Below are 26,951 nucleotides of genomic sequence, written 5' to 3'. Positions count from 1 at the left end.
CCTAAAACATGCTGGAAGCAGACTGGTTTTTCCCCTCTGGTGCTGATCAGCATTGCAGTGTGCATGAACAAGACATTAATCTTGCTGACACATCTTGTTCCAGCTGTTGCTGTGACAAATTGTTTCTGCTGTAGTTCAGCTGAAGTGCTGCAGATGTTTGCTCATAACTAACTTTAAATGGTTTTTTGAGGACAGCTTTAAATCAGAATCAAAGCGAGTGCTGCAAAGTTGTGTCAAGCCCAGACAACTCAATGCAGAGGGACAAGAAGTCTCAAGGTGGTTCCCAGTCCTCCTGAATCTGCAGACTCTGCCCAGCTTCTCAGCAGTGTTCTGCACAGTCATTTTTGCCAGAACATGTAAGAAAGGAATGTTTCCTCTTGTGGGGGAGGATTTGGCTTCTGAAACAAAACCTCACGTCCACTGCCTATCAATGAAATGCATTGTTTGAGAGCTGGCCTGTGCACTTCATGAACATCCGGTGTTTCACCCACCACTGGCTGCTTCAGACTGAGATCAAATTTCATGTGTGTTGGCAGGGGTGGAGAAAATAATGCTACCATAATGATGACAACAGTACTATGAAATATTAAAGGCAGCCACATATAGGGGCCTGAGTAAATGTATGTATTGCAGCAACAGATCTCTGTATTGTAGAAGTGACCCTGCCTTGATTCTAGTTATAGTAAATGGGCTGCAGCTGTGATGGCCTTAATTGGGCAGCAGCTGTGGCTAATGAAGATAACTGGGATAAAAGGGGGTTGGGTGGCAGTCAGGGAGAGCCTTGGAGGAACCCTGATGGAGAAACAACAACAACAACAACAAACACCACTACCGCTACTACTGCTGTGAAGAGCTGTGTGTGAGCAAACCACCCAGGAGGTATGGGACTCTAGAAATATGATAATAACAATATGAATACAACAACTGGTGATCCCGATGTGATAGATGATAGGACAGCCGAGAGCTGTGGCAGCCCAAGAGCTGGGACTCTAGAAATGTAATAACAACAATAGAAGATAGGACAGCTGAGAGCTGTGGCAGCCCGAGAGCTGGGACAGATATGTAGAAGAAAGAAGCGAGAGCTTTGAATCAAGGAGCTGTGACAGCAGAGAGCTGTGAGAAGCATGGCCTTTGAGGAAAGGAGCCTGAGAAAATCTAGGGAAATGTATGTATTCAAGACAGCTAAGAGCTGTGGCAGCCTGAGAGCTGGGACAGATATGTGTATTGTAGCTGTGTAATTGAAAAATGTGTTAAATGAAAAGGGGGAAATATAGGGGCCTGAGTAAATGTATGTATTGCACTAAAAGATCTCTGTATTGTATAAGTGACTCTGCCCTGATTCCAGTTACTGTAAATGGGCTGCAGCTGTGATGGCCTTAATTGGGCAGCAGCTGTGGCTAATGAAGATAACTGGGATAAAAGGGGGTGGGGTGGTCAGGGAGAGCCTTGGAGGAGCCCTGATGGAGAAGCAGGAACAACGCTGCTACGAAGAGCTGCTTGTGAGAGAACCACTCAGAAGGTATGGGACTCTGGAAATATGATAACAACAAAATGAATACAACAGCTACATGCTCACTCTAAACTCACCAATTTTCCCCTCATGCTTAAGAAAAGTGAAAAGACCGTATCTCTACTTGGAGTGGTTTATCGGGGTAGAGTTATCAGCCTGTAGTGACCCAAGAGCTCACCAAGGTGCTCCCTGTTTATGGGTGCTTTCTTGCAGCTGGTGGCCCTTGGCTCTGTCATACACTCCTCCCCCAAATTGTCACTCTTGGCGTAGATTTAGTTCAAGATTTAATTAGTAATTGATGAAGAAAAATGTCTGTGGGTTCACAGAGTATCAGCCCAGTATCAAAAAGGAAGGCTTGGGATTGGTTACAGGTTCTCTTTTATGTCACAATGAGTTTGGATAAAGCCATGGATTTGTGATTCTGAACATTTGACTATGTCATGCCTGCCAATTAACAAGATTAATTTTCTCCCCCACAAAAATTTGTCAGCTGCTTTGAAACAAACTGGTAAGAACTGAGACATTTTCTGATTCCTCTTCCATCCTTCTAGACCAAAGAAACTTCATTCCATTTGCTGTCCCAGGCATCTGCTCTGTGCCATTTGCAGAAGTGAGAGCTCTAAGAAATGTCAAACCTTACAGGGAGAAATATTTAAAGGGGAATTCTGAAGTGGAAGCTCTTCAAGGTAACTTCCTGAGTCTTTTAAGTAGTGGTGGAATCAAATTTACTTAGTGGCTTTAGCTGTGGAAGCTTTAATATTGCTTTAGCAAATATAGGAAGGTTCTCTTCACTCTTAGTTTTTTGTGGGGATATAAATTAACGTGCTTTCATACTTATTTTTATGTGCTTTTTTTTTCCTTGGTCAGTGTCACACAGCACTGGTTTTTTAAAAAGTTTGTGCTTATTTGTAAACATTATTTATTTTCTTTGTGCTTGTTTGTAAACATCATTTGTTTATTTATTTTCTTTGTGTTTACAGAGAGAAAGGCAGCAGCATCTGCTATAGAAATAGTTTGGGAAAAATAATTTCAGAGTGTTCTCAGGGCTCAAAATTGATGAATAGCAGGTCTTGTCCAATTCTGACAATTTTGTATTTTTTTTGATCCCGTTTCTTCTGGCACTCTGTCCATCTATAGCAATTATCTGTCTTCCTGAATTAATTTAAACAGCTTTTAGTAAGAGCTAAAACCTCTCAGAAATGAAACTGCTTTTCTTTTCCCCCCAAGCACCACATCCTGATGCTCTTTTTGTTGCTGAAACAAAGTTTATTTTGCATACAGTATCTACGCCTCATGTATATTAAGTGTCCTCTGATTATAAGGGCTTATTCACCCTTTCTACCTTAATCACTGACCCACCAGGAGATTAAGGCTCATCTCCAGAGTGTTTGGTAAGCCAGCTAATTGCGGGTGAAATCCGTGGGCATTAGAGGAGGCTGTAGGGCTTTGGGAACTTGAATGGCTTTTGGGAGAGTGGCAGTCAGTGCCTGACAGAAACCCTGAGGGCCTGGATGGTTGGTGGTGGTGCCCTACAGACCAGTTTGACTTCTGAAGGGTGTGACAGTGCTCTCCATGCTTCCCTGGCACACACAGAGGAACCTCAGCTGGGAGCTTGTGGGGCTTCCCTTGCTTGCACTTGATCTAAGGAAACATGTTTGTGTCAGTGAGAGAAGCCTCTGAATTTTCGTGCTGGGATGGAGCAGCAGAACAAACCAGCAGAGTCAATATAAATGTGCTCAGTGTAACACAAGGGTGATGGTGCTGTGTGTGTGTGTGGGGCTGTGGGAGTAGGTGAGGGAGGAAGAGGGGCTTTGGACAGGGACATGGAGTGACAGGATGCGGGAAATGGCTTTAAGGGGATGGAGGGTGCATTTAGAAGAGATATTCAGGAAAAATCCTTCCCTGTGAGGGTGGTGGGGCCCTGGCACAGCCTGCCCAGGGAAGCTGGGCTGGATGGTGTTCTGGACAAAGTCTGTGGTTTGGCAGGGGAAGTGCAGCTGTGTGAGCTTTAAGGTCCCTTCCAACCCCACAGAACCTTCTGTGCTTCCATGAAAGATGTAAGGATGTTTGTAGAATCACCAGCATGACAAATTCTTGCTAGAGTGGATTACTCTTAGGGATAAAAAGCTGGTCGTAAACTTCCAAAAATGCACCTACAATCACAGCTCAGTCCTGAGTGGGAGGAGGTAGGGCTGCTGCTTTGCGCCAGCAGCCACGAGAGGGCAACACGAGCATGAGCGGAGCGACGGTGAGGAAGGGATCGGGGATGTCAAACACAGCTTGCCATCCCTGCAGCACTTGTGCAGCCCGCCTTGCCTTTACTCGTGTTTATTTTGCACAGGACTTCTGCCTGTTTGCATTTGCCTTGTGCTTCGGGGAGCTGCGCACAGCCCGGGGGAGGTAAAGCACGACTGGCTGACATGGCAGAGTTTCACTCCTGCTTTCTCCAAATGCAGTGCTTGTGGAAGATTTGGGATCTGGAGTTAGGGTGCTGCTTCTCTCCAGTTTATGGCAGAGCTTTAGATGTGAGATACATCTGCTTCTGGAGCCTTCTGCTTATATATGAATTTCAGATTTTAAGAAAACAGTCCTGTTCCTCAGATGTGTGCAGAAAATCATTAAGAGGTGACTTCAACTAAAAAGACAACAAGAAGGATTTATGGTTTTAAAAAATTAGTAGCATGATGGCAGCTGCCTGAAAATCAGTTGGCTTGACTAAGAAGCCCAGGAAGATATCCCTAGCAAGGAAACCTTGGGATGCATCAGGTTTGGGGGGCTGGTTCTGGAGAGCAGATGGAAACTGGGCCAGGAAACTGCAGCTGTTGTTGCAGGATCCTGTGGGATTCACATTCCCTGAACCTGGGAGAAGCAGAGAAAAGAATGATCAAAACAGTGCTTGTCTCATTTGCTGTGCCTGTGTTGTGCCACAGCAGAATGCAATGTGGAGATTGTTCACCCACAGTGAGGGTGTTCTGTTCCCTTGGCTTGTCAGGGCCAGGTGTGTGTGTGGGGACTGTGGGTGACAGCCATGAGATTCTGGGCACTGTGAGCAGGTAAGTGCTTGGCAGATTCAGCTTAGATGAAATGTGTATAGTATAATAAAGTAATTAATCAGCCTTCTGATATCCATGGAGTCCAATGCATCACTTTCTCTCCCCTCGTTGGGTTGCCCTAATTCACTGTAGGGTCCCTGCCCAGCAAATTTGTGGCAAGTGAAGATCTGCCTTAAAACCAAACCTTGGGTTTGTGTCAGCCTGCAGCAACTGAACCATGGGGAAACTTAGTAATGCATTTTTTTTCCCTGTAAAGAATATGGGCATGAGGTTCTGTGACATGCAGTCTCCTGTTTGAGGCCAAAGAGGAGTAAATGGTGGCAGGTTTGCCTCAGACTGTGTGTTCAGTAGCTGCAGCTGTGCTGTCCAGGCATGGGAGAGAGTCTGTGACTGTGTGACCCCTCCCTAAATATTTGTGCATCTCCTGCACAGAAAGGACACATAAACAGGAGTGCGTTCTGCCTGCCTGGGGAAAAGATACCTCTGTGGAAAATCTGAAATCTAGACATTCATGTAAGACTGAAAAATTGTAAAAACTACATATTACTGCTAGGATTTCAGAGAAATATGTGGAAATATTTCCTGCCCTGATAAATTTGAGTTAGAAGAAACTGTGTTACTATTAGATTAATATTACCTTTTCAGCATGGTCATTGCGATCCTTTGCAAGCGTTCTTTTAAAATCAGGGTGTGACCATAATGGAAAGAATAATTTAGGAAAGAAAACAGGAGAGAATGCATTTTTGTGGGGTACCCTTAAAGGAGGAGACCCTGTCTGTGTGTGTCTGAAGTTACTGTGATGGATATCTTCCCAGCAAAGCAGTTCCATTCTTGAGGGATTAATATTCCTATTTATGACCCAGTTCTCCACATTGCTGTCTATGAGGAAAGCTAGGTGCTGGTCAGAATGGCTTGTGAGCTTTGCTCTTTAGCAGAGAAGGCTCTGTCCCCAGGCAGACACACAAATTAGGGGAACACTCTTTGTGGGGAGGAGCTCCCATTGATGAGAGAGCTGGACTGGGGACATAGCCAAGTGCTTTCCTTAGTCTGAGGGGATCCTGGCAGGCTCTCACAGTGAAGTGTTCACCTGTATTCATTCTCTCTAGTTTTCCTCATTGTTTCATTTAACTCTTTCCACCCCCCCCCCCCCCCCCAGTCTTCTGGTTTTAATTTTAGCCTTTAATGTTACTGATGGAATTATTAATGTAATTAATGTTTCAACCAGTTCTTGACTCTTTCAAGAGCTGCCCAAGATAATGTCACATGTGACTGTTGGGTCTGATGTGTTAATTCATTTATTTATTCACCTGACCGCTCTGTGGGAGCCAGGTGTGTGAAGACCCCACTGCAGCTGCAGGACCAAAGCAGGAGTGCCCAGAATGTGGGGTTGTGGAGCTTCCAGAGGGCCCTGCTGGGTTGTGAGGACCTCTGGAAGAGGGATGCCCTGTTTATCCACACTCTGCCTGTCCTGGTTTTGGGGCAGCAAGAAGCCCAGCTCTGTTGCTTTCCATTTATATAGAGCCTTGCAAACAGTGTCATGTTGGAAGGTGCACCTCAACTGAGTCAGACAGTGGAAAAAGCATTATTGAACCTAATACACTGTCTCCTCATATCTTAATTATTTGTGTGAGTATTTCCCTTTGACCTTTCTCCCTGGGCATCTATTTGATGTATTCATGCAAAGAGATGTTTTGCATAGAGGGAGGAAAAAATGTTCACCTGTTCAAAAAGCTGCCACCAGGACACAGATACAAGCAGAGATTCTTTCTGTCATCACTGCATTATTTTCCTGAACACACTGTAATTTCATCAATTTTCCATGCTTATGGTCATGAATGCTTGACATTACCATGTCTTTGGGTTAACAAAAAAGAAATTTCATGGCTTGAGATTTGCCTGGAAGAGAAGCGAGAGCGTGAAAAGCCAGCCAAATTGCAGAGCGCTGCAGTGCCCTTTGTTCCACAGCAAGATGGTGTTGTGGAGAAATTTGTATTTTATGTTTTGGGTTGGTCATCGTTTAGAACAGACCAAAAGTCACACAGAGCTTTTCTACTTTAACTGTTTGCTGGTTTGCATCTGAGGGCTGGTTTGTTAGATTTCAGGGTAAATGTGATTAAATGTTTCAGATTTAACATGAATGCAATGTTTAGGGCTTTGGGTATTTGGAAGGCACACAAATATTTGCAAGGCTAGATCTTGTTCATCTTGGAGGTTGGACTAGAGGATCTTTGAATGTGTCTTCCAACCCAAACCATTCCATGATTCTGCCTTCAGGCAGTTTGAATAAATGTGGGGCTGTGTTGGTGAGTGCTAGGCAGAGATGTGATTCCAAATATTTCTAGGTCACAGATTTTTCCAGTGCATTACAGGGATCATCTGCAAGGAGCATCCTGACAAATAGGGTTTGGATGGATGTCACATTCTTTATTTTACAGTGTGTAACTCATGTGTGCCAGGCAGATCTGGCCATTGCCTGAACCCATAATAATGAACAGGATGTTCCTGAGTGACCTTAGGAAACTTCAGACTTCTTGTAGCCTGAGTTTCATTGGTGATGAAACTTCTTTGCTGGTCTCTGACACAGAGGTGGTGGTGATTCTGTCAGAGTTGCCCTTGCACTTTCCTGTGGCTCTGTGGAAGGAGTACATGGCATTGCTTTTGTGCTTTGTGAAATATGTATCCTGAGTGGCTGACACACAGAGCAAACTGAGCCATGCTGGGAGAGCTTTCCTGGCTCTTTTTATGGAGAATGTGGAAGCCACAGTAGAGCCTGTGGAGTCTTGTTTGCCAGTGGGGATGTGATAATGCAAATACGCTTTCCCAATCCACCATTCTGGTGTCAAAGAACAGCCAAGACATATTAAGACCTCAATAAATCCTGTTTAGAATGTGTTCCACTTCTTGTTTGCTAACTCTGAGGATGTTGAGTTTCTAGTGTTCTTCTGCATTTCTAGCAGAAGTTTTATTTAGTTAATCAGTTCATGACTGAACAGGGAAATTGTTTTAGCTGTTAATCAAAAGGCAGGTCTGAGTAAGAGGAAGAAATGGATCTGGCTTTTCTGAGGCAGCAACAGAGACCCAGCAGGTGTGAGGCAGAGGCCATTGCTCTGTTTGCTGGTGGGTAGCTGTGCATCTCCTCACATGGAGCGCTTCAGGTGAGACTGGAAGGGTTGGGGTTGGCTGCCTGTGCTCCTGTGCATGAGGAGAAACCTCACTCAGGTCAGCAGCTCCTCAAACATAAAGCTGGACTAAGCAAAAGCCTTGCAGGGCCTAACAAATAACTCCTGTGGGAAGGCTTGAGCTACAAAACTGCACTGCAGTTTTACTCTCTGTGAAAATGAAATTAAATCAGACTCCCATGTTAATTCCTCTTGTCTGGCAGCTGAGCCTTGATTGATGTCCTGTTTCTTCCCTTTCCATAATCTTTCAGCACAGTGCAAAAAACAATGCTAATGGAGAACATATAGTGCTCAGAGATCTACTCCAGTGCTGTGCTAAGGATAATATCCCTAAAATATTGTTAGGGGCAGTAGGAAGAGTGAGGTTTTACAGATGGTTGTACAGATCTCCACTACTTGTGGAGCTTTTGCTTCAAGGCCTGCAGTTACCACAGGAAGGATTTAATGCAATCCCATCAGAATGAGTGGCTGCTGTTTCATTTAGGCTGATATGATCAGATTTGCCTCTGTCTTGTACATTTACTTGTAATTTATTCTTATTGAGCCTAGTGGGGGCAAAGATGTCTAGGATCAACAGGTGGGAACACTCCTAGGAGTACTTGCAAATGCTCCCTATAAACCCTGAATGTGCTGGCAGAAAGAGCTCCAGGCCCTGTGTGGTGGCAATGGAGGGTGACACTCCACCTTCCCCTTGCTCCCCATCATCTTCCTCATCCTGCCACTGCAGTGAGGGCAGCAAGGTGGGGACTCACCCCATGCTGATTTTGGGCTGGAATGACAACGGCTGAGATGTGACTCCACAAACACAAAGGAGGTAAGAGGTTTGTGCAGTCATTGCTGAAACAGAGGAGCTTGAATTGATAATAGATGGCTTAAAAAACTTGCCTTAGGTGTCCCCAGGCTAAGGTCCCAGTAATTAAGATTTTTATTGACCTTTCTGAGCTCTGGCAACATCTAAGGAAGTATGCACGGTGCTGCTTGAAAGTCACTGTAACACAGTAAAGTACATGAAAATTATGCAATGAAACTATGGTGGATGGAAGTGTGACATGACTACAAGGAAATAAAAATACTCTTTTTTTTTTTTTTAGCCATGAAAGAATTATAATAATAATAAGCAGAAACATAAAGAGACTTAGGCAACACTAAATCAACCCTCATGTGGAGGGGTGCTGCCAGCAAAGCATAACCAAATTGAAAACATATATATTGAGAAAAGCCCTCGGGTTTTACATTTTAGAGAGAAACACAAAGATTCTAGGGGGGAAATGAGTCCATCCATTAGGATGGTGCATCAGCCAAGTCTTTGGCACAGTCTGATCAGTGGGGAATCACAGCACTGGCAAGTGGCTCTGTGCTACTGCGCATGCCTGTTCCACTTCCATGTTCAAAGCAAAAGCTTCTTCCATCCAAACATTTATGTCAAGTGCATTCTGCCTGGTTTATATCCTTGTGTAATAGAATGCTAGAGATGTAACCTTATGTTTATCAACCTATTTTAATTAGGAAGTTCAATTTTTTTGATGTTTTACTTAGCATATTCCTCTTTTTATTTCCATTTTGTTGTAGCAAGGACTGAATGTATACTAGACCATGGTTTTCTCTATGTTCTATTATAGAAAGATAACTGTTTATTTTTTCAAGGGCATTTACAATTTTTGCATCAAGGGAATTGCTTATCTTTATGTATATTATTCACACACTTGTATTTTGTGACCTTCACTTGAATGTCACAGCTCATATGAACCTGATGGTCCACAGAGTCCTGAATTTTTAAATTATTATTATTTTATTATTCCTGATTATAATTAGTTTGCTTATTGCAGCAGTTTAAAAGAAAACCAGGATTTTAATAAACTTTACAAGTTGACAGTTCCACACTCTTGCACACAGTAGAGACCTGTTGCTGATTACCAGCTTTGCCATCTTTTCCTTTCTCTTTGAGAACTTCATGTGCACATAAATACCTGTGCTTCATAAAAAATTCAAAGTTTCAAAAGAAGATGCTTCACTGCTGCTGAGTGACTTTATCTCCTGATAGGCAGAATTATATCAGCAGTGCCAGAGAAACATAAAGTTGTGTGGGTTTGGGTTCTCTTTTTTTTGTTTGTGTATTTTGTTCTTTGTTGTTTTTTAAAGGGTTTTATGAGCTCTGTTAATTTCTTTTCTTCTGCCATGAAACACAAAGATATAAAAAGTCCACTAAAGTATTAAAACCCCTCAAGTCTAGGATGATCCAAATAGAAGATTTTTAGCAGATTCTTCAGTTTCTAAAATCCTGCGACTTGTAAGACAGTTGGGTAGATAATTTTTGTTTAGTACATTTAATAAGTTGAATTGCGTTTGCTTTCATGAATTTAATTAGATTAATTTGAAGCAAAAGTTTTAATGCTAATGCACCAAGAGAAGTGTTAAAGCCCACAATCAAAGGGGAGCAGAGAGGCTAATTGAACACACTATAAATGAAAGGAGATCTATCCTAATTTCTTGGAAAAGACCTTATTATTTTATGTTGGTGGTGTGATTTGGGAGAAGAACTGGAGGAATTGTCTGAGATTCATTGTATTGCCCGGACAGAACTGGAGGAATTGTCTCAGATTCATTGTATTGCCTGGACAGGAGCTCTGAAGGGGTGTAACTGTTCAGCTTAGGCTGCAATTTGTGGTGGCTCAGCCTTCAAGCACTGAGCTCAACTTTGTGCTGCCTCTGTAACCCCAGAATGTGGAAAATCCCTTTTGGGTTTCCCTGTGGCTCAGTCTGAAGGCTGTTCTTGCCATAACCTAGCCCTGTACCAGGACTTCCCAGTCTTCAGTAAATGTTTGAAGAAGCTACAATTACATAGTCTTCCAGACCTCATAATTTCCCAAGCAGGCACTCATCACACCAGCACCCCATAAATACTGCAGCCTGCTCATCCAAGGACAGGATTTCAGACTACAGCCATGGTTCTACTGATTTGCAAGGCTGTAGCCTATTTTAGATGTAGTAATAACAATAATAATACATTTATTCTTCCTTTGGTGGCTGCAGAACACCCTGGCTCACACAAGTAATGCTATAATACTTGTTTGCATACTGATTATGCTGCTCTTTTGCTCTCAGCTATAATGAGACCAGATGCAGAGAAGCAAAACCTGCTCCATATTTTAAATAGTATTGAGATATATCTGAAGGAAGTAGAAGATCAAAACCTGTCCCATGTTTTAAAGAGTATTGAAATAGACTTGAAGAAAGTAGAAGGTGAAAAGAAATAAGAGTTAGATGCTGATTCTCTGCTGTACTCAGTGGCTCTGCTTTTATGAAATATGAGAGAAAACAATGTGAAGTTTTTTAAACTCTGTGTAGTAGCATTTCTCTGTATTTAAAAGCACAGCCAGCCTAAGTGGCAATGGCTTATGTTGTGATGCTGGTAGAGAAACCCAAAATATATTTGCACTCATTTGCTGGCACTTTCTAACAATTAATTAGCAGTTGACAATTATCATGGCCTGATATTTTTGTTGTACCAGCAGAAATCAAATTGATGTGGCTGAGCCAGCCCTAAGTGTAGCTGCAGGGCTGAGAAATTCAGTATGTTGGCATGAAATTAGCTCAGTCTAGAGCCAGAAAATGAGGGCACTGGGATGGAGGTTTATTGCATAATCACTTAAGCAATATTTCTTCCACGGGTTTTATCAAGCTGTAGGACAGGCATATCTGTTGTAATTATATTTTACATCTGCTAATGTGACACGTTAATGAAATGTGTCACTCCACTGGCGCTAGGATCCGTTTCATTAATGCAAAGGACTTTTGTTGTACGCTTTACATTTGGAAACAGATTTAAGTATTAAGTGGCTGATGTCTGCAGCCGGGGAATCCTTTCCGAATTTGTAACACTGACCAGAACAGAGCGTATTACACTCTCCAAATGGTGCATTTTTGCATTTGAATGTCTGAATTATCCTGGTTTCTTAGAGACGACCACAACACCAACATCTTAAATCCTCAAAATATTGTCCGCTTCATTGAATGCTCATGATCTAAGCATATGTGTAATTATTCTGTAATTCTCCCCAAAATGTGATTCCTTGGAAATGCATACTAGATGTGCCCCATTGTAGCTGCAATGACTATTTCTTTGTGCCTGCCCCTCTCGGTGGGCTCACAAGAAACTCTGTGTGCCTTGGTGCACCGCATGTGTAATGATGATTTTTTTTCTTCTTCTTCTCCCCCCACTCCCAGCGTGCCCATCAGGGGAAAAAAAACCCCAAAACCTTGGCCAGAAACCTGCTTCATTTGTTTCAGGGCACAGAGCAGGGTCACAAAAAGATCATTTAAGATAGATTACTGCTGTAGGCATACTTTCTGACAAGAAATGGCCTAATGCCACTCACAATGGGCTTAGGGCCAGGCAAGTACACAAAATTCCAATTTGCAGCAGTTACCAAACCTGGCTCCCATAGCACGTGCGTGTGCACACTTTGGCACAGGGGAATCCCATGTACCTTAAGCATATTCTCAGCACACTCCATGCAACAGGGAAAGATGATTTTTCAGAAATTGCTGTTAGTGCAAAATATATGCATGCTTAAAGAGAAAACTTCATTTGTCTGCGGGAAAAGTTCAGTTCTGTTAATTAAAAATTTAGAGGTTTTGTGGTAATGCAAAGAAAATTTATGTACATTTTTTACTGAACATTTACTTGCTTTTTAATCACAAGAAGAAAGCTCTCTGGCAGCAGGACTGTTGCAGACACCAGAGGTGCAAGGGCTGCGATCTCATTAATTGTTCTAATTCACAAGTGCCTTTACCAGTCCATCTTTAAGGGATGTATGATTTGTATGTAAGATTTGACTTCAAAGTCCTTTGTAGGAGTTTTTCTTAAAAGCTTCCATTAGAAAGAAAAAAGCTTTCTGGGTCTTTATTTGATAAAATTTCATAGTTAATTCTTTCATTTCCAAGGAGCAAAATTAAATCAGAATCAGAAATACATGAAAACAGTGGATTATTAAATAAAATCAAGTAGTTACAAAATATTCTACAAGTTTTGAGCTTTGTTTATGTAGAAGTGCTCTTTTTAAAATATACTTTTTTCACATTTTTCAGGTTAAAAAAACCCAAAACACTTTAAAGGTCTGAAAACATTTTATGGATTGATATTGGAAGATTTTTCTGAAGAGTCTTTATAAAATTCTGCTTGTTTCTCAAAGTAGATATAATTTGGGATAAATACTATGAAAAATCTTCCACACTAAGAAAGGTGCATACTTAGAGTTTATTTTTCCTTGTTATACTAAGAAACTATAAAGCTCTAAGTCAAAGAAAACAGATTTAGCTGGAGAAATAAAATAAGCACTGATACATGCAAAGAAATTTGAATTAAAGCTGTGTAAAATAGTTCCTGCATCCACTCAGTGCAAGAGCTCTTAGCAAGTGCTGCAGGGTTTGGCTCCTTGCAACATTTTGCCTTATATTAATACACAATTAATTATATATGTTAATGTTATTGTATTATATGTAATTATATTATTATAATATAGTATATAGTATATATTATATTTGATATTATGTTCTATATTAGATATTAATATTATTATATTAATACAACTTTTTAGTATTAATATATTTTTTTTTTTCCCTGATAGATTTTCACAGCTAGCATTGAACTGCAAAATACGTTTCTAGGGTTCAGCCAAGAAAGAAGTCACAAGACTGAGGAGCTGCAACAAATGGTTCAGTATTGCTTTGGCTTTAACTTTTTAATTGGGAAAAAAATAAAACTACTGTTTCGAGTGTGTTAACAGAAGTTGGCTGAGCTGGTTCAGTTGTTGTCTGAGGCACTAAAACAATGCTGAACCAACAGGTGAGTTCCTGCATTTGTGTCCTCAGGCGCTCCCCAGGGATGGGGAGGTTTCCCACTCTGCCAAACTGGAATTTCTGCAGAGCGTAGGTGAGGCACAGAGCTGGCAGAGCCATCCAGGAGAGGTCTCTGAGCAAATCCTGCTGGCACCTTCTCCCTCTGCCTGAAGAGATTTCCCAGGGCAAGCATCATGAATTCCAACCCTGCAAATTGGGTTTGGGAGCTGTGAGAGAAAATCCTGTCCCTGCAAAGTGGAGGCTGAGATGCTGAGTGGTTTCAGCATGGCTTGGGTTTCTCTTGGAGTTCATAAGACTTTTATTTCCCTGCTGAAATAAAACAGCTGGGACTGAGAGAGAGCTCCATGCGTGTCACAGGGCAGAAATGGGAACCTATAATTCACATTTTTAGAGCTAGAAATATCGAAATCAATACATCAAGTGCAAGAGCAAAGTTTTTTATGTGCAGTCTGGACATGCTTTTATTGTGAAATGAAGTAGTGACTCAGAAGCAGATTTCATTTTAATGAAAAGAGCACTTTTTCATTATAGAAAAGTTATAAGTCATTATAGCACTTCTAGAGCACTTTTTCATTACTGCATTCCTCCTCCCATACTTCCCCCTGTATCGTTATTTACAATGTCTTTTTCCTAAAACCCTGAAACGTCATCTGAATGAAAATGATCTGAACAAGCAAGGAAAACACCCATAAATAAACATTTGGCAGGAATCTTTGCTACTGTGTGAATGTTGATGGCAAATATTTTAATGAGGCTAGCCTTGGATTAAAAAAAAAAAAGTTGATTGTAAATCAGTAAAATGTGCTGGGCTTTCTAAGCTCCGAGTTGGCAACAGCTTGTTGAGAGTAAATCCTCTCATGGAAGGTTCTGCTAATCTGAATAAATTCAATTTCAAAATCCTTCCTTGATCTAAGCTTGCTTAAGCTCTCACCAAGGCCTAAGGACCCTGAGGGTCAATTCCAATAACAAAAGATAAGAAAAATCTGCCCTTTCTCATATCTCTTTGCAATACACCATAAGCTGTTACCTCACTGCAAAAAATCTTTGGCTTTAATGAAGTCTCCTTTTGATACTCGCAGAGGATGAAGTTCAATGTTTCCCACCCTGTGCCTGCCTGTGCTGCTGCCACCCAGCCCCATGTCACAGAACCTGCCTGTCTGCTTCCCTTGCAGAGCTCCTTGAAGCCACCACAGCTTTAACAAAATATATTAAATGGGGCTTTACAAATAATTGGGGAGAGGAGGGGGTGATGGTGCTAATTGATACCAGGATGGGCTTTTTTTTAAATTAAAAATTAATTTTTTTTAAATTAAAAATTCTTACAGGAGAAAGTTTAGCTCAAAACCCAAACAAATTCTGGGATGTGATTCAGAGACAACCCTGCTGCTGCAGTGCCTGTGTGCTACAGATACCTGTTACTTCTGGATGTTGCATGAATGAATCTGAATTTGTATCTGAGAGATTGGTTGTGGTTTTTTTCCTATTTCTTTTATTCAATTTTATGCATTAAACTGACTTCTGCCTCTGTAACTTATATTTAGGTTTTAAAACCATCCTTTAGAACTAAAAAATACTTGTGTTCAAAGTTATTCAGTGAAACACATCGTGTTACTAGTTATTACCCAGTGTAACCAGCTGTTCTCATGGACTGGCTAATTTCTTCAAAGCGGTGCTTTTTGTCAGAGCCACAGCTCCTGGAGTCATGTCATTGTGTAAGGATATCAGCTTTCATTAAAAAAACAGTCTCACTGGAGATCAAGAGAAAAGATTAAATATGGCCTAAATATCCTAGAAAGCATTTATTTTGAAAGTAAAATAAAATATCCACTGTAGGTTTCAAAGAAGATGTAAAATAAAGTGACTGCTATGTGATATTTGAAGTTTTGCAGTAATTAATTCATGCTTGTACTTCACCTAGCATCTGTTTTTCCAAGTTCTCAAATATCTTAAAGTCATTACAAGTAACTTGTCACATGCAAAACCAGCTATAAGTGTTTAAACAGGAAGGACATTGAAGACGGTATTGGCTGATCATGGTGCATGTGAGTTACCATGGCTGATATTCCACATCCCATTTCTGTCATTATTTCAGCTTCCTTGGCATTCAGTACTGCTTGTTTTAACATCCCTCGATTGGCCCTGCTTGCACTACAGATTATTCCCTCCCATCCACATTTCTTTTGCAGCTCAGCCATCCTCAAGTGACAAATACAGGGTTTTAACCAAACTTAATTTGGGATTTTAGTTTAAACTTTTTTAAAAAGGATAATTATTTCCACTCTCTTTGTGGTACATCATGTCTTTACTAAAGAGCTTTCTTTGTGCCTTAAAATGTGTGTCAGATATACAGTGCAGTTGTTGTTGTGAAGTGATCACACTGAAGCTGTAACAAATTTTGTTCTCCAATGCCAGTTTTGTTTTCTAATTTTGAGCTGAATATGAATAATAAGAAAAAATATTTCACCTTGCTGTTTAAAGATTCAGGGAGTGTCCTGGAGCTCAGTTTATACAAAGCAAAAATAGCATTGTAGCTGGAAATGTTGATTTTTGTAAATATGCAGGCAAACCTGGGCAATATATGTACCTTTCTTTATTTCCAGTTCTCTTTTGGATCAAACCAATTTTTATAAAAACCATTAAAAATTAAGCACCGGGGCAGGCAAACAGAGATACAGAACTGTTCCTTGCCAGAGATTTGTTACATGCAGATGAGATGCAAGAAGTTCCTGAGGTGATCAGCTCAAAGATGAGTGCCAGTGGCAATTCAGAGTGCAAGGATTACACACCTAAATCTGGGCATGGGAAAATAGCAGCAGGTTTTTATCATTTTCTGTGGGCCACAGGCAATACTTCTGTAGTGTCACTACACATTCAAAAATTGCAAGAACTACTAATGAAAGTTGAAGAATTCACTTTCTGGTTTCTCCTTTCCAGTGGGTGACCACATCAGGTTTTTATTTCTAAAACTCCTATCGTGTGGAATTGGTTTTTAAAGACAGACATTGGTCCACTGAAAAATCCTTCTTTTTGTGGGTATGACAGGATCATGCAAAGAGCTGTTTGATTTTACCTCCTCCCATTAGTTGCTGTATTGAGGGAAGGAAATGGACTAATTGACTTTCAAGCTCCCCAGTCTCAGCTCAGAAATCTGTATTTTTTTTATTTTTCTCTTTCTGGTCCCCAGTTCTTGGAGTCATAGAGTTACAAAGAAGCTGCTGCCTTCTTTCTTTTTTTATTTAAAAGTGCACTTTTGGGCCTTTTGATTGTGAAATAAATCTTGAAAGATTTATTGAAGGTGGTTTTTTTAGGGGCAAAATTCAAAAGGCAAATAATAAGAATTTCTATTTTTTTTAAAAGGTCTGTTTTTTAAGGCAGTTTCTAATTTTCATCATTGAGAGTACCGAGTAGATGACAGTAATGTTTACAAATAGATTTTCATATCATTTTATCAGTTGTGTGTTCAGATAAAAGCAGTATCATAAAGTAAAAGGGTTAAAAAAAAAAAAAACCTTTTTTTCCACAATAAGGACTGGGCAAAGATTAGATACAAACTAGACAGGGTAAAAAGCCAAAGGGTAATTTGCACCTTGCATATTCAGTACTCATCTTCTGATGCAGAGAAATAACCAGATCCTAGAAAAGCCAGGAGTGCTGCTTCAGACTAAAACATTTGTCTACAAATGAGATTTATTATCAGCTGGAACCTCTCCCTTTTCTCTTTTTTCTTTCCCCATGAACTCCCCTTCAGAACTTCTTCCCTGGTACTGTAAATCCATGATTTTTTCTTTCAGACTCGACATACTAACCATTTATTACATATTCCTACAAAGTCTTGATGTTTGGGAAAAACAACCAGCATGAGTACTCCAAAAATTCAAACTTGGCATGAGCCACAGATTTCAGTGAATCTCAGATACTTTTTGTTCTTTGCAGCCTTCTTGGACCTCCAATATCACTTTTGTTATAACTTCTCTCTCACTGTGCTATAGTAGTTGTTTTTTACTGTTCTGAGATTTTGGGAAAACACACAAAGACCTCATTCTCCCTAGAGGTCTCTTAAATATGCATAGATCCCTTACTGGTGAAAATCCACCTTCTTTTCCATCTCTAAGGAAATTTAATTCCTTTTTGTGACATCTTCTCTCTTGAAATGATTGCCCTGTGTTATGGCAAACGCATTTTACTTTTCCCTTATCCTAAATAAAAGGAAAGCAACAGTGATCCCCAGGTGGCAAAGTAAAAGCTCAATACATATCAGGCAGCACTCAGAACCCACCCCTGAAGTCCAGCATGGTTTTCATGTCAAGATACCAGGAAGGTATTTTAACTGTATTTTAGTGACACTTTCCTGGGTTAATTAGAAAACCTGCATTGTTAGACTCCTAAGACATTAATTTGACCATCAGCAATGCAAGAAGATATGAAGAGCAGTGCCACAGCAAACAGGAGTGTCTCTACACCAAGTTTTTAGGGCCAGAAGTGTTGGGGAGCAGTCAGAGCTTCCTCATTAATGGTATTGATGGTGAATAAAGGCAGAGCTTGTCCATTAATAATACTTGTGGCAAATAAAGGCTGCACTCATCAGTCAGAGCCCTCCAGGACAGGTGTCCAGGCTGGCTGACCCAAGGACTTTATATAGAGAAATAAACGCATCTAAAAGTCTGAGACTCATCAGCTCAAGCTGCCATTTCAACAGCCTAAAAGGAGAAATTTAACACCCTAAAAGGAGACATTTTTCTGCAGACCAGGCCAGTTCAGATGTTCTGTCTGTTCTACTGAGCTCAAAAGACAGCAGGTGAATTTCATCCTGAAGTCTTTGCTGATGGGTAGGTAAAGAGGCTCTCTATTTTAAGCAGAGACTATATGCATGAAAAGACAGACAAGCCTTTTTGAGTAACTTTTGGGCATTTTGCAATTAACCCTGCAGCTCTGAAGTAGTTTGTTAGATCAGGTTTTACAAGCAGTATTCCTATAAGTACAGCAGGAAAGCATTTGGGCACATAAGGATTACTTAAGTTTATTGTTGATAATTCATGTAAGCTCAAGGCACATTATTTAAAAGAATTAAAAGAAATCATAGCACAAATGGCAACCTTGTAGTTCAACTTGTACTATTCAGTCTTTAATGTGAGGCTGGCAGACATGCACTGTCACTGCTGAGTCTCCATCACACCATAACAGGAATCCAGAACACTTCTATCTTGTGAGTGCAAAAAAAAAGGAAAAAAAAAAGAGAAGTTCATCCCATTGCCTTTATTACTTTACCACCATTCAAGTACAATGAGAATGGCCAGAAATCTTGCATGACAACCAGAGTGGGTAATACATGAATAGGAGGTCTGGTTTCTTTACTTCTGTATGACAGAGCTAAACAGTGGGCTGGGAAGATTTGGGGCTTTTTTCCCTTCTTTTTCCTGATTCTATTCTTCTATATAACTTCTGTCAGAGAAATCAGCCACGAGAACAAAGGTTTGCTACAAGTGTCATTCATTTTATGCTAAGATTTACCAAGAAGTCAAGATTCTACCAGAAGTACACATCCCATGTAATAAATGCTGGAGGCATAGTATGGGTGTGTACAGGACACAGCCATGGTCCTTTTGGGAAGCATAACAAACTCCATAGTAATTCCTATATTGGTTTTTTACCCCTCTGATTGTTATTTTGTTTTTATTCCATTAATTTTAGCACTTTTCTCCTCTTTATTCTAGAAGTAGTTTACAATAGATGGCATTATGCTTTTTAAAATTTTTTTGTAAATAACCTGGCCTTTTGTAAAGACTTTGGTGTGTGCATGTACCAGAAATGAATAATGAATTATGAAATCTATAAAAATATTTTCTTCTGCGGCAATAACAAATTGATTGGGTGAGAACCTTCCCTTTGTATTTCCTTGGACACATCAGAAATTGCCTCTTGGGTTTTTCTTAGTTTTGTTGCATGTATTTCATAGTTTTGCAGCAATATCTGAGCAGGACCATAATGAATACTTACTCTCCTGAATTTGAAGTCAATTTTATTGTCAGCATTAACTTTGTGTGCAAGGAACAGGTGATTTATTAGTTGTTCTCAAGATAAATACTGACTGTGCTGACATGGTTAGTGGAATAGGTTCCTACTGGTGCAAGATGAATTTTAGAGTAAATTAACTGAGAGTACCACATTATTAAGAGTTTCCAGATATTTTTTCATAAGTTCATATGCACTTTAAAATTGCATATCAAATAGGATATGACAAACTTAGATTTTGAAATGGGTTTGAACAGCTGTTTATGAGCAGCAGTCAGAAAATCTTAAAACACATATTTGGTAAAGATCCTTCACCTTCAAGGCAATAACTTGTTTCAGTGTTTAAAATATGGAGGTTTGCACATGCACAACATTGGAGCACTGGAGTCAGCTACCTGGTGGCCTTTCCTTAAAGAACCCCTCTGGATATTTTCTGAAGTGATGCTGGGAGATTTACTGTTATGTTCATTAATGTAATCAGCAAGATTTGAGCCAGTTTCTGATTTTATTTTTGCATGATTATAATCATTACAAGGAAATGTATACACAGATGTTGTGGGAGTCCGGGAAAAAAAAAAAAAGAGGGGAAAAAAACCCTTACGTGGCTGACAGCCTGACAACTTTGCATATGTGTGTTAACAGGAGAATGTGCTGTGTTTGGGATGAATGGAGAAGCGGGCCTAAATGACTTTCAGATTAGCTGGAACAGATGGAAGGGTCACAGTTGAACAACTTTACACAGGAACATAAAGGCAATGTTCAAGTGGAGTTCATTGCCTCTGACAGATACTGTCAATCAAGCAGGGGACTCTCAGTTAACCAGCAGCCTGTCCTTTTAAAGATTAAATTAAAAAAAAAAGTATTGTGAGGTGCTGACGGGAGTTTATCTGGTCTGTGTCAGGCATAAACTCCACCCTGAGTGAAGCATTTTCAAATCAAGCACAATGAGCTGGCCATGTTTGAGGAGAAGTGAGCTCCAGGTTGTTTGGGAGGCAGGGCTGTGGTATAATTTCTGCAATGTGCAGGCTGGGTCATGCCTTTCTAAGGTTTGGTAACTAAGAATCCCTTGCTGATATGCTGGCTGTCAAAAATTAGATTGTCCTAGGCAGGGTAAAGCAGATTAACAGTCAGGGTCTGTGATGAGAATGGAGGTGATTTGGATGTGGAAGATGGAAAGGCGAGCTTATTTTCTTTGGCTGAAAACAGGCACCTGAAAACCTTGGCATGTGAAGTTTCTTAGGCACTGGCACTGGCACACACTCAGACATTTTCTGCTTCCTCCTCATTTCTAAATAAATGGAGACACACAGAGAAATGGGGGTCTCTTGGATGTACACAAGGAACCATTCAGAAGCATAACCTGTTAATACAGTTCCCTCCAGCTCACAGTTATGGAAGCACAGCAGATGAACAGCAAGAATCATTGCTAGCAGATGGAGAAGTTGCACAGTTCACGTCTATGCCTGAGAAGGCTCTCCCAGACACCAAATCTTGTTGCCACAGCTTCCTTCATCACTTCTCCAGATGAGTGTGTAGACTCAAGTGAGGAAAACAGGACTTGGTGACATAGGTTTATTATTTGTATGATCCCTGATTGTAGTCCAAAATGTTTGGGGAAGAAATTTTCAGCTCTGACAGACACCTCATCCTGCTTTACCTTCAACTGCTGACTCACTCACAAAAACTGTACAAAAGCAGAGATCCAGACCTTACTGATCCTTAGGGGAATAACCCCTGCTTTCTTGGCCACTGTATTCCATAAAATGACAATTCCTGTTATCAATCCCAGGAATACTCCTTACTGATCCTTAGAGGAATTAACCACTGTATTCAAAAAATGACACTTCCTGTTATCAATCCCAGAAATTTTGGCCATTCTTGGTATTCTTGGCCACTGTATTTGATAAAATAACCCTTCCTGTTATCAATCCCAGAAACACTCTGCACTGGATCCTTAGAGGAATAACCCCTGCCTTCTTGGTCACCGTATTCCATAAAATGAATAGTTTAGCAGCAAAGCCTTGATTGTTTACCACAGATCTAGGCCAAAATAACCCCTCCTGTTATTAATCCCAGGAATACTCCTTACTGATCCTCAGAGGAATAACCCCTGCCTTCTTGGTCACTGTATTCCATAAAATGAATAGTTTAGCAGCAAAGCCTTGGTTGTTTACCACAGAGCTAGGCCAAAATGACAATTCCTGTTATCAATCCCAGAAATACTCTGTGCTGGATCTCACTGGCCAACAGAACCAAGGGCAGCACTTGTGCTCTCTGCACCAGCATCACTGCCAAACTGCCAGATCCCACTGCCAAATCTGAAAAGCCAGAGTTCTTCAATGTTGGTTTTATGAGGCTAAATGAACAGGCAGTAAGGAGCTTGTGCAGCACCTGCTTTTCCTGGCTGTTTCTTTTGAATTGTCTTGTCTCCCAGCAGATGGTTGTGTGCTGACAGCTCCTTGCTCTGCTTTGTGCTGAAGGCAGTGCCAGCTCCTGCACTCTCTGCTCTGAGGGAAGCCTGTCATCTGCCCTCTGTGAGAAAATAGCTGCAGCTCCACAAGAGCTGCAATTACTGGGAAAATTGTGGAGTTAAATAACTGGAGTTAAACCAGGGGAATGCTGGGGGTGTGCCCGTGTTCTGCTGAAGGCCCCCTCTCCTTGCAGCTGTTTGGGACAGATGTTGGGAGGGGAGGCTGGGGTGCTGCACCCTGCACAGCCAGCCAGGGGCTGAGGGGGAAAAGCACTGGCAGGGCAAATACCAACCCAGCCTGAGCCCAGCAGAAATAACAATAAACTGCAATAAAAATAAGCAAAAACCCAGAATGCTGAAGTGCTGCTGCATCAAGGACAGGCTACATTTCATTTGACTCAGAGAAAGCAAACCCAGTATGACATCACTCACCAGCACATTTGGCATTTACTGACTAATTACAGCTCAGATTTTGGCATGTGCCACTGATTAATTACAGCTCAGAACCATCATTTAAGAGCTTCCAGCTTGTGCTATCCTGCATGCACTGGCTGGAGAACTTTGTGAAAATTTTTTAAGGTAAAATTGAATTTTTTCCTTTTTTTTTTTTTTCCCATGAAAAGCGAGTACTTATTAAAGAAATATCAAAATTTTATTGGAGTACTTTTAGATCTCAAACCTTTTATGATTTGGGACTAAAGTTTATTGCCTCACAGCTCTGCCCTGTGTTCAACTTGCTTGTCAGTTTTCCTTTTAAAAAAGATGAAAATCTTTCCTAATTGAGGTGCTGACCTCTGGTAATGCTCTTGATGAACTGCTATTCTGTAGCAGACAACATGCTGTTTGTACTCCTGTAAATTATTCATGCAATTTACCTTACAACCACTGTTTGGTCTTTATCCTATTAATGAAATGAAGAGTTACAATGTATAGGTAGGTGTGTTCATTGAGGCAGCATTTATGCTGCCTCAATACTTTTAACAGGTAGTATTTAATTATTAGTGTAAGGATGATGGCTGATTGAAAAAAAAACAGAACCAAAACCACCTTGAAATGTATTTCACAGCTGTTGGCAGTCACCAGTAGTAATTATAATAATATTATAATATTATAATTGTAACACATTACAGCAGATATATTCTTTAATTGTGGCTTTGTCTTAATTGGAGCTCCAGGAGCCCCAGCAGCAATAGAGCTTCTCTTGTTCTGTAGAGCTGGACTTTACTTGGCAAGTCAGTCTTTTCATCTTCTACTGCTGCCACATTGATACACACCTAAAACCTCTTTTTAGGTTTAAAAAACATGACTGTCACAATTCCGAGAGATACTGAAATTGGGCAATTATGAATTATTCCTGGTTTATGTGCTTAAATGGATCAAAGAATCAGATTGCAATTGGCTTTTGATCTTGGTCAAGTGGGAATGAAGGGACTTTTTTTCCCTATAGGTCACATGGCAGCAATGTAAATTAGGAAATTAGTCCTAAAAAAATTAAAATTAAAATAAAAATAGAGAAATAATCACTGAGACAGGAAGATGTTTAACTGTTCAAGGAACAATTGTGACACTCCTCCTTTATTCTGCATGTCATTGGCCTTACTAATCAGACAAGCAAGCTTTGGAAACAAACATCCAAGCAAAGAATTGCAGTGATATTGCAAATCACTCATTTTCCATTTAGAATCCCTGACAGAGCAGTGAAATAAATGGGGGCATGGATTAAAAAATGATCCCTTGATACATCATTTAAGAGCCTTGAGTCAGCTACAAATAAAACCAGCCATGTCAGGCACCCCCTTAGATCTTCATTAATGGATCACAGTTCTGCTTTTCTTCTATAAAATCACGACAACTGGCCAAGATGCTTAATAAATCAGCCTTTGGTTTGGTCAGAGTTTGAAACCTGGCCCTTAGGTATGACTGCTTGTTTTGTGGTTGGTTATGGGGTTGTTTTTAACAAGCAAAGTGTTGGTGGAGAGCTACCAGATGAGCAATGACAGCTGCAGGCTCAAATCCATCTTTTCTTTATGGATAATGTTTTCCATTCTTTTCTTCTCTTGGCTTTGGGTTGGTGCCTGTCAGATTGGGAAACAAAAGTCCTGAATCAGGAGCAGGCCCCAGTCTGAGCCCCACAGCTCCATACAGGTGCTCCAGAGAAATCAGTGTCCTTGAAGCTGAGGGAGAAGAGATGGGAAACTTTGGATTAATATGCAAATTTCCCTGGGCTGAACAACACTGTATGGCCTTAAATTTCAGTATTGTGAGACTCCCAACTATTTGGGAGAAAAGGTTTGTTCTGTCCTTTGTAGTAAGACTTGTTGCCATTTTAAACTAAATAACGTGAGCCAGAATGAAGAGCAAAATACTAGTTAATTAATTAACTTCAAATATAGTATAAACTGCCTGAAAATATTATCTTAGTGCACTAGCAGTGAATGTGAAATGAACTTAGTCTGTTCTTGTGCTATACCTCTTCTTGTGCTAGATTTTTTTGTCTGCTCTGCCACAAGCTGTTCATGGAGCTAATGAAAATTGTTCTTCCTCTCCCTGTTGTTTCTCCCCACCACCATTCATTCAGGTGATTTTTGAAGAACAGGTTGTAGATAACCTAGCAAGGCAAGATTCACATTATCTGCTTCTTAGTGCTTCAAGTAGTAGCAGAATTTGTGCCAAAGTTGATAATTAGAAGACAGAAAGTAATTAGGAATCAAGTTACCCCTGCACCTATAAAATAGACATCTCTGGATTTCCAGAAATGGACTTTTGAATGGGATTTAATTTAGGTCTGATTCCTTTAGAATTCCTGTGATCCTCTTGGAACAGAGGAAGTCCAATCCATGTGTTCCAAAGTCCCTCCAGCATTTCACATCACTTTGTGCCCAGGGAGAGCTATGCAGAGGCTGGAGGGTTAAACTCCTCCCGAGGAGTGTCACAGTGCATGATGCAATGCTGCAGGGAGGGCTTGCTGACCCCTCCTTCCCTCTCTCCAGGGCTGCCAAACTGCTCCTATCAATCTCCTGATAGATTGGTGGATTCCATCAGCAAAACTTCAGAGTGTATTAGGCACTCTCAGCCTGCTGTGGGAGGACAAGAGCAGCTCCCTGAAGCGTGTTCTCAGCAGGCTGATTGTGCTTGCTGGTGGTTTGGAAGCATCTGTGCCCAGGAAAGGATTTTCTCATAGTTTAGCCTCCAACTAATTTTATTTAGTGTTAGGGACTTCAGTATGTGCTCAGTGTTGCACCTGGGACGTTAAGATATTGGTTCTGAAAACAGTGACTAAAATGTTGCTTCATTCGTCACTACAGTGGCTGACCTGCAATTAATATTAATTTGTTGAGGACCAGTGTTCTTTCCAATACCATAGGATACTAAAGAAAATGCAGCTTCTGCCCCTGCTGTCAGGAAGAGTTGGGTGTTTTGAAGAGTTGAATGGCAGCCAGAAGAAATGGAAAAAGGAATTGAGGATTGATCCCATGGTAAACTATTACAATACCCAGTACATGTGAAACATAGGTGACCAGAAAACAGATTAAATTATGCAGACATCTCTTTTTTTGTTACTGACCAGGGCTGACTGTGGTAGCAAATGCACAAGTCTTGACTTGTCTGTTGTGCCACTAATCCCTTTTGTTGAACATTTCTTACATGTTAACTGCGGTTGACTCGTGGTTGGGTTACCAAGATTTTGAAATATTATTGATACAGCATTAGAAACACAAAGAAAAATTGTGTCATTTGCTGTGCAACCTGATTTGTTTTCCCTCATTGGTAGCTTTTTAGAAAGGACTAACTTGGAAAAAAAAATGAAGAATTATTGGACAAATAATATCTGTAAATAGTGAGGTTTTACTGTTGATCTTTTACCAGTGATTCCATGTATGTTTTAATAAAGGTCCTAACACACTGTAAGTAATGTTTACAAGCTCTGTGAAACTGTTTTGTTTGCTGTTTTTCTGCTGTTTGGGGCTTTTTAAAGAAGCTTATATGGCTGGATCATGCTAAGGATAGGTATGTGTCATTCAGGATCAGTCTGAACCAGGTGCATTTGAATATGCAAGATTTTGTGGGCAAAGCCCTACACAGATGAGAAAATTAGATATCGAACCACTCCTGCCCCAATGAAGTAGTACTGTTTTGGCAGTAAGGGCAGCAGAATTTCCCCCATTGTGTAGAAATTACAATTTTAAAGGCTAAGCATGCATTTGTAGCAATCTCAAGTCACTCAAAGCAGAGCACAAAAGGAACAGAAGTACCATAAAGTACCTTTAGCCAGAAGGCACGATGTGGCAGCAGAGACAACAAAGTGCAAGCAAAGTTTTAAAGAGGAGTACAGTCTCTGCCTGGCTTTCACACACACCCCAAGAGGCAAATGTTGCTGAGAGCGCCTTCACCTGCAGAAGAAAGCACATTCCTCCCATGGAGGGATGGCCCCGTTTTCTTCTCTGCTTCAATAAAGAGCCTGGGGTTGTCAAGCTTTGATTCAGAACAGGAGTGCATTCAGAGGCATCCTCGGGCCGGGCTGGGAGCTGCTCACATCCCCGGAAAATTCAATGGGAGAAAAAGTTTATGGAAGCGAGTAGGAGTTTATTCAACAGTGTCTGAGGCCTTTCAGAATCATGAGTGAATGTCTATAAGGGGGCAATCAAGCATAGGCTGGGAATTATCTCTGTTGGTTGCCTACCTGTGACAGGCCCTCAAGTGCGGCTAAGAGGCTCATTCAGTGCTGGGCAAACAATAGCTGAAGGGGAACAAACAATTCAGAGGAGTCTATCATTCTGTATGGTGTTATCTTTAGCACTGAATAAAACCGGAGTTCCCCCTTTCTGCCTCGTAGTCAGAACTATTTTTAGGAGCCAGTGGTACTTTTCAAC

At 40.7% G+C, this 26,951-nt stretch overlaps 1 long non-coding RNA gene across 1 annotated transcript; it reads left to right on the top strand.

Annotated features, from left to right (window-relative positions):
• The first annotated feature begins 784 nt into the window (after window positions 1–784).
• LOC131559444 (uncharacterized) lies at window positions 785–15,458 on the top strand. The gene is made up of 5 exons (XR_009274878.1): window positions 785–879; window positions 2,062–2,196; window positions 12,831–12,984; window positions 13,370–13,456; window positions 14,927–15,458. It is a non-coding gene; the product is annotated as an uncharacterized LOC131559444 (long non-coding RNA).
• Window positions 15,459–26,951: the final 11,493 nt, after the last annotated feature.

Source organism: Ammospiza caudacuta, chromosome 6 (genome assembly GCF_027887145.1).
Source record: "Ammospiza caudacuta isolate bAmmCau1 chromosome 6, bAmmCau1.pri, whole genome shotgun sequence".
NCBI lineage: Eukaryota > Metazoa > Chordata > Aves > Passeriformes > Passerellidae > Ammospiza > Ammospiza caudacuta.
Note: the sequence above shows the minus strand (reverse complement) of the source record. Positions and strands in the feature narration are given on the sequence as shown.